The sequence below is a fragment of the Vicia villosa genome, unplaced genomic scaffold (assembly GCF_029867415.1).
Source record: "Vicia villosa cultivar HV-30 ecotype Madison, WI unplaced genomic scaffold, Vvil1.0 ctg.000752F_1_1, whole genome shotgun sequence".
Lineage (NCBI taxonomy): Eukaryota > Viridiplantae > Streptophyta > Magnoliopsida > Fabales > Fabaceae > Vicia > Vicia villosa.
In genome coordinates this window covers 259,936-268,895 of record NW_026705337.1, presented here as the reverse complement: position 1 = coordinate 268,895, position 8,960 = coordinate 259,936, and the positions used below count along the sequence as shown (strand labels likewise).

Below are 8,960 nucleotides of genomic sequence, written 5' to 3'. Positions count from 1 at the left end.
CTCTCGTTGGGCTCATGGTCTAGCATCAAGTATGGTCTCCAATTAAACTGCGTAGGAGAAAAGAATATAATATATTATTAAAAAAGAAGATGGATTGTAATACATCTATACGCATCATATAAAAGTTTAGTGGTAATACATCTTCAGCTCGGAGGTGATCCAATTGTTGTTGATACAAAATAATATTTCCCCTCGGATTCTTGCTGTAATTCAATTTAGGACCACAAAACCTAAAACAAAAAAGAGCAAACATGTTATTTCATATTTTTATGTAAAAGAGAGTTAGCATTCAGGGGATAGCGTTGAAAAAGACGTACCTCATTGCATAAGGGAACGTGTAGTTGTCCCTGCCTGCAGGGGATAACGTCGACATTCTCAACCAACCCCATACTTGTAGGAGGAACGCACATCCATAGAACATGCACTTGTCGGCGTATGCGTTCTTACAAAGCGATTGGTATAACATCGCCAAAACGGCAGAGGCCCAACTATACTTCCTAATCGTGCTAATGCTATCAAATTTACTTAAATAAAAAAAGTTGACAGTTTTACCTGTCGACTATGGGAATAAGAGGTTACCAAACATTAGCATGATATAGACCTTAGTCTTGAGGAAAATTGCATCCTCGGTAGAGTTGTCGTTCAATCTGAGTTCATCATAATAAGTTTTAAGGGAAGCCAGACTGATACCTGTTAGGAGTGAATTAATGGTAATTTAATGTGTTAAATTAACTACCTTTTGAGCTAAAAGTGAATAGATCTTGTGCATTTTACGGATTTTATAGTTAGAATTGAACTTTCAAGGTTCGAAGCTAATTTTAGAACAAATTGCATCACTTTGGGTGTTAATTGTGCAGATATGGAAGCTAAGAGGCAAAGATCAGGAAACACGCTGGCGTAAAGCTCTAGAGAGGAAGAATCACAAAGAAGGAAGAAGAAGTAAAGGGCGAGCCACGTTTCAGAGGTGGGATGGACTGAAAGTGTTGATGAAAACTGTCGAGATTTTCCATGACCAAATTCATAAATCCGTGGAAGTCTCCTCGGAGTCTCCCTAAATCGGTACGAAGTACAGCAACGTCGTTCCGAAGGGTCTCTATAGCAGCAGCGTGGTCGACCATAGACACATCCTCATCAGGTGTAGTATCAATGTCATAGTAGCCAGTCGGTGTCCTCGGATCACTTTCTTCTTCCTCGATGTCATTCTCACCTTGTCCTTCCAAGTCATAAATCCAATTCTCTTTCTTGTGAACGCTTGTGAACCTAATGCAAGGCAAAGAAAAATGATTAACCGAATCATAGTTCACGAGAAGCTGATAAGGTGGAGACTCGTAGTTGCTAATCAGGCTCCTGTTGAAGCAAAACTCCATGTCCATGGATTTGAATCCTCCATAAGGGATCAACCTAGCAAGCGGGCCTCTCAAAGATAAAGCACGGGCGATCTTAGTAACAAGACCACCTACAAGGATAGGACCGATGGTATCTTGGGCCAGAGTGGCCATCCTAGCAAGCATAAATGAAACTCCCATGACTGGTATGGCTTGGAAAACACACATCATAATGCCTAGTTCATCCTTAGTCACCGTAGTATCTCCCAAAGGTTTTCCAAAAAGTGTGAAAGCAAGAATCATCTGAAAATACCTAATGGCGGGATTGTGGATTTCCTAAGAGAGTCGCAGATCATTCTGGTTTCAACCATATATGGTATTCCAAAAGTAGTCAACAATGTTATCAGGGAAGTACTCATCATCGACTTCCATTAAGGCATCCATGCCTTTAGGAAATCCAAGTAACTCGGCAAGCTGACAGGTGATAAAGTGGTGGGTGAATCCAAACAGTCTGAATGAGACTCTTCCTCTGTTGAGTCCTAATCCAAGTCTAGGCTCATATCGGAGGGAACTCAGAAACTCTAAGGCCAGGTTGCGGAAAGTGGATGTAAGGGTGGTAAGGAGATCCTCCCATCCAATCTGATGAAGCATAAAATGCACACTTTCCCGGATACCTAGAACTGTCAGAGTCGCATCATGCGAGAAAGCGGTGAGACCCATCTCACGATGTTCCAGAATCTCATACCGTCTCTGCTGATCCTCACTCCCAAAAGTAACTACCATGTCATCAGTGAAATCCATCTCTAAAGTCAGAAAAGGGGTTAGTACCCTGGAAGTTTTTAAAATCAGAAAGAAAAGTTTTTAAGTTAGTATGATTTAAAACAAAGAGTTAGTATTTTGAAAACAGAGTGCAGAAAGAAAATAAGCAGTTTAAAATTAAAATAACTTAAAAGAAAATTAAAGTTAAAAGGTGGGTTGTCTCCCACGAAAGCGCTTTGTTTAACGTCGCAAGCTCGAAGAATCGATGGTTAGTTCTACGACTCGACGATTAAATCTACGAGCTTAAGACTCTCAATGTAGTCTTTGTTTTCAACAATATGGTAATGTTTCAATCGCTGCCCGTTTACAACGAAGCTATCGCTCAATTTTCCTTTAATTTTGACAGCGCCACTCGGTTATACTTTGGTAACTTCGAATGGACCAGACCACCTTGAACGAAGTTTTCCTAGAAAGAGCTTAAGTCGAGAATTAAATAGTAACACCACATCTCCATCATTGAATTCCTTCCTTGAGATGTGTTTATCGTGCCACTTCTTTGTTCTTTCCTTGTAAATCCTAGCATTCTCGTAAGCATCCAATCTAATTTCTTCCAACTCATTGATGTCCAATAGCCTACGTTCGCCTGCGGCGGTGTAACTTAGGTTTAAGGTTTTTATTGCCCAATAGGCTTTATGCTCTAGTTCTAATGGTAGATGAAAAGATTTACCGTATACTAATTTGAAGGGCGTGGTTCCTATTGGTGTCTTGTAGGCGGTTCTATACGCCCATAGTGCTTCATGTAACTTAGTTGACCAATCCTTCCTAGATGTGGCAACAGTCCTTTCAAGTATTTGCTTGATTTGTCTATTTGAGACTTCGACTTGTCCACTCGTTTGTGGGTGATAAGGTGTTGCTACACGGTGTCGGACTCCATATTTCACTAAGAGTTTTTCGAAAATTCTAGATATGAAGTGGGATCCTCCGTCGCTAATAACTAATCTTGGTACACCAAATCTTGGAAAGATTATATTTTTGAATAGCTTAATAACTACTTGTGCATCGTTTGTGGGTGAGGCTACAACTTCTATCCATTTAGATACGGAATCGACTGCGACAAGTATGTAATTATTACCGAAGGAAGATGGGAAAGGTCCCATAAAATCTATTCCCCACACATCAAAGATTTCTACTTCTAAAATGCCTTTTTGTGGCATTTCATCTCGCCTAGATATGTTTCCAGTGCGCTGACATCGGTCGCAGTTTCTAACAGCGATGTGGACATCCTTCCACAGGTTGGGCCAAAAGAGACCGGCTTGCAGAATCTTGGCGCATGTCTTTGATGTGCTTGCATGCCCACCATAGGGGGCATCATGGCAATGATGTATTATACTTTCTATTTCTTCTTCCGGAACACATCTGCGGAATATCCCATCAGCGCTTCTCTTGAATAGCAAGGGTTCATCCCATTAGTACTGTTTAAGGTCATGGAAGAACTTCTTCTTTTGTTGGTAATTCATGTTAGGCGGAAGCACTCTCGCCGCTAGGTAGTTGACGAAATCGGCATACCATGGCAGTGTGGTTCCGGTGCTTAGTGTCTTAACGATTTGCGCTTTAGGTTGTTCCAATGTGTCGCTTACGGATTCTAAATGTGCTATTAAGCGTTCATAAGGGAAATCATCGTTGATTGGTGTTTCTTCTGTCTTAATACCTTCCATCCTAGATAAATGGTCAGTTACAATGTTTTCGGTTCCCTTTTTATCTTTGATTTCTAAATCAAGTTCTTGTAGTAGTAGGATTCACCTTAATAGTCTCGGTTTTGCATCTTGTTTAGCTAGTAGATACCTAATGGCTGCATGGTCAGTGTAAACTATTATCTTTGCTCCTATCAGATAGGAACGAAACTTATCTAATGCGAAGACCACTACCAGGAGTTCCTTTTCAGTTGTGGCGTAATTCATTTGCGCAGGATCTAAGGTCCTACTTGCATAGTATATTGCGTGGAGTTTCTTATATTTCCTTTGGCCTAAGACTGCTCCTACAGCATAGTTGCTAGCATCACACATAATTTCAAATGGTAAATTCCAGTCGGGTGGTTGCATTATGGGTGCGGATATAAGGGTTGTCTTTAGTACTTCAAAAGCTTCTAAACATTCATCGTAGAAATTAAACTCAACGTCCTTCATTAGGAGGCTAGTCAGAGGTTTAGAGATCTTAGAAAAGTCCTTTATGAATCTTCGATAGAAAACTGCGTGTCCTAAGAAGCTCCGTATCTCTCTAACTGTTTTTGGGGGTTTGAGATTTTCTATTACTTCGATCTTTGCTTTATTGACTTCAATCCCTCTTTCGGAAACTACATGTCCAAGTACAATCCCTTGTTTAACCATAAAGTGACACTTTCCCAGTTTATGACGGGGTTAACTTGTACACATCGGTCCAATACTATTTCTAGATTTTAGAGACATCCTTCGAAATCTTCCCCACGCACAGAGAAGTCGTCCATAAAGACTTCCATGATGTTGTCTATGTAATCAGCGAAAATCAACATCATGCATCTCTGAAATGTCGCAGGGGCGTTGCATAATCCGAAAGGCATTCGTCTATAAGCGAATGTTCCATAAGGGCATGTGAAGGTTGTTTTCTCTTGGTCATCAGGGTGGATTGGAATTTGAAAGAATCCTGAGTAACCATCCAGGTAGCAGTAATAGGAATGTTTTGTTAAGCGTTCGAGCATTTGGTCAATGAATGGAAGAGGGAAATGGTCTTTCCTTGTGGCTTTGTTCAATTTACGATAGTCAATACACATCCTTGTTGTAGTCACCTTTCTTTCGTCTATAGATTCGCCTAACTTATTTATGGTAACTGTTATGCCTCCCTTCTTTGGTACACAATGGACCGGACTTACCCACTGACTATCCGAGATTGGATATATAATTCCAACATTCAGAAGTTTGGTAACTTCATCTTTAACTACTATGCTCAGGATAGGGTTAATCCTTCTTTGATGCTCCCTAGAGGTTTTGCAATCTTCTTCCAACATGATGCGATGCATACATATGGAAGGACTTATTCCTTTAAGATCAGCAATGTTATATCCTAACGCAGATAAATACTTCCTTAATACTTGTAATAGCTTATCGGTCTCTATGGCTCCTAGCTCTGCGTTGACTATTATTGGTCTTTTACGCACATCGTCTAGATATTCATACCTAAGAGTCTTGGGTAATGGTTTAAGGTCCAAGGCTGGTTTCTTTGGGCACGACATAGGGTTAGGTGTTAAAGCCAAGCATTCGCTTAAATTATCGTCTCGATATTCCGGACGCCAATTGTCATCTTCGAAAATCAGGGGCATCGGAATCTTTATAACTTCAGAGTAAGAATCTTCTGATAATCCTATCTTTCTTACACATTCATCGATAACATCCACCAGATAACATGTATCATCTATAGCTGGGGCTTGAAGGAATTGTGTTAGAATAAACTCGACCTTCTCCTCGCCTACTTCGAATGTCAACTTGCCTTTCTTTACGTCTATAATGGCTCCAGCGGTAGCTAGGAAAGGTCTTCCCAAGATTATAGGAGTATTGACGTCTTCTTTTATGTCCATAATTATGAAATCTGTAGGGATGTAGAATTGTCCAAAGCGGACGGGTACATTTTCAAGAACACCTACAGGATACTTGACAGATCGGTCTGCAAGTTGTACTGACATCTTGGTTGGTCTTAGATCTCCCATGTTTAGTTTCTCGCAAATGGACAAAGGCATTAGGCTAATACTAGCTCCTAAGTCGCACAAGGCTTTGTCTATGACAAATTTCCCTATATTGCAAGGTATGGAGAAACTTCCTGGGTCTTTCAGCTTAGGAGGCATTTTATTTTGAATTATTGCACTACATTTGGCAGTGAGTGTTACAATCTCATTGTCCTGTAATTTCTTTTTATTCGATAGGATTTCTTTTAGGAACTTAGCATATGAGGGCATTTGGGTAATGGCTTCTGTAAACGGAATTGTGATATTTAATTGTTTAAGAAGTTCGAAAAATTTCTTGAACTGCCCTATGTTTTTAGATTACTCGAGTCTTTGAGGGTACGGGATAGGTGGTTTATAAGGTGGTGGAGGTATGTATGGCGCTTCCTTTTCCTCCGTCTCGCCTTCTTTGTCCTCTTTCTCCTTTGGATCTCTTGGTTTATCCTTGAGTCTACTTTCCTCCTCAGTTGTCTTCCTAGGGCTTTGAAACATAGCAGGGTTTTTAAGCCTAGGGTCAGTCGGTTCATCCATCTCTCTACCACTTCGCAGAATAATAGCATGAGCGTGTCCTTTTGGGTTGGGTTGTGGCTGTCTCGGAAATGTCCCAGCAGGTGCGGCGGTAGGTGCTTGTTGTTGTGCCACTTGAGAGATTTGTGTCTCAAGTATCTTGTTGTGAGTGGCCAACGCGTCTACTTTAGTTACTAACTGTTTGATTTGCTCATTGGTGTGCACGTTCTGGTTTATGAAATCTTTATTAGTCTGAGTCTGAGTGGCTATGAAATTTTCCTTCATTAGTTCTAAGTTAGACTTCCAAGGGATGTTAGGAGCAGCGAACGGTGCCTTTTGATATCGAGGTGGTGCACTGGTTGCTTGACCAGGTGCGTACAAGGCATTATTGTTCTTGTACAAGAAATTAGGGTGACTTTTCCATCCTGGGTTATACGTGTTTAAGTAGGGGTTTCCTTGAGCATAGTTTACTGGTTCGGGGGAAACTCCTGCCAAAAGATGGCACTCGGGGGCAGCATGTCCAGACATCCCACATATTTCGAAATTCGGGGAAACATCAGCCACGACGGCTGTAGGTGCTACAGTGAGGTTTTCAATCTTCTGAGTTAGGGCATCGACTTTGGCATTAACACGGTCGAGGCTACTTATCTCGTACATCCCACTCTTCGTTGAAGATTTCTCTCCAGAAGTTTTCTCTGATTGAGCTCTCTCGCTTCCCCATTGATAGTGGTTTTGAGCCATACTCTCGATAAGTGCGTAGGCATCGACATACTCTTTGTCCATCAGTGCGCCACCTGCGGCGGCGTCAATTGTAAGTCTCGTATTTTAGAGGAGACCATTGTAGAAGGTATGGATAATTAACCATTCTTCAAGTCTGTGATGTGGATAGAGTCTAAGCATGTCCTTGTATCTCTCCCAGGCTTCGAATAAAGACTCGTTGTCTTTTTGCCTAAACCCATTGATTTGGGCTCTTAGCATGGCGGTCTTACTAGGTGGAAAAGAACGTGCCAGGAAGACTTTCTTAAGTTCATTCTAGGTTGTGACAGAATTGTCGGGATTGGTTGATGCATGCCAAACTGGAGTGTCACACGGTCAGATTGGTGCATCTCCATGATGTTGAACCTTATTATAGGTGTCACCGCAGTCCAAACTTCTTGGTCACTCTTGTTGGGCTCATGGTCTAGCATCAAGTATGGTCTCCAATTAAACTGCGTAGGAGAAAAGAATATAATATATTATTAAAAAAGAAGATGGATTGTAATACATTTATACGCATCATATAAAAGTTTAGTGGTAATACATCTTCAGCTCGGAGGTGATCCAATTGTTGTTGATACAAAATAATATTTCCCCTCGGATTCTTGCTGTAATTCAATTTAGGACCACAAAACCTAAAACAAAAAAGAGCAAACATGTTATTTCATATTTTTATGTAAAAGAGAGTTAGCATTCAGGGGATAGCGTTGAAAAAGACGTACCTCATTGCATAAGGGAACGTGTAGTTGTCCCTGCCTGCAGGGGATAACGTCGACATTCTCCACCAACCCCATACTTGTAGGAGGAACGCACATCCATAGAACATGCACTTGTCGGCGTATGCGTTCTTACAAAGCGATTGGTATAACATCGCCAAAACGGCAGACGCCCAACTATACTTCCTAATCGTGCTAATGCTATCAAATTTACTTAAATAAAAAATTTGACAGTTTTACCTGTCGACTATGGGAATAAGAGGTTACCAAACATTAGCATGATATAGACCTTAGTCTTGAGGAAAATTGCATCCTCGGTAGAGTTGTCGTTCAATCTGAGTTCATCATAATAAGTTTTAAGGGAAACCAGACTGATACCCTGACCTCTTGAACCTTGATTAGGCACAATTAGATCTCTTCCCAACACTCTCTCACATAGTGAATTAGCATGTTGAACAGATCCATTAACAGTCTTCCCATCAATGGACAGACCAAGCAACATATAAACATCCTCTAGAGTTATTGTACACTCACCTATTGGAAGATGAAACGTGTGGGTTTCAGGCCTCCATTGCTCTTGTAACGCAAGGATGAATTTTATGTCGATGGTGTTGTTGTGCATTTTTATGACATTTCCGAAGCCACATGCTTGTAGATTCGGAATAATCCTCTCGTCATGTTCAACATAGGCGTGAGAACGTGTACGGAATCGTTGAACATCCTAAAAACCACGAATAAATAGATTAAAGTGGATACCATATAAGTATAGATGTTTAGAAATAAATAAGTATGAACTTACATATGTCGCCAAGTTCGCTCTAGTTCCTCTATGGTTTTCACCAATGGTTAGAAGTTGAGCCATTTTCAAGAACTCTGAAACTTTTCTGCGGATTTGAAAAATATAAGTGTTTGTGAAGATAACATATGAAATGTCGATGAAAAGAGAGTATTCTATGAGAGTATTTATAGAGGGGATGGTTGTTACTGATGTTTAGTGCATGACAACCAAGTGGTGAGCATGCATGTGATACAGATCTCAAAGTAATAAAGAAGGGTTCACATGCATACAGTGTTTTGAGCAGAACAGACTAGGCGTGCATGCATACTGTGTTCTGTACAGACTAGACTAGGCATGCCAACATCCCGTGTTCT

At 40.8% G+C, this 8,960-nt stretch overlaps 1 non-coding gene across 1 annotated transcript; it reads left to right on the top strand.

Annotated features, from left to right (window-relative positions):
* The first annotated feature begins 7,207 nt into the window (after positions 1 to 7,207).
* On the top strand, positions 7,208 to 7,314 carry LOC131630945 (small nucleolar RNA R71). The gene has a single exon (XR_009292560.1). It is a non-coding gene; the product is annotated as a small nucleolar RNA R71 (small nucleolar RNA).
* Positions 7,315 to 8,960: the final 1,646 nt, after the last annotated feature.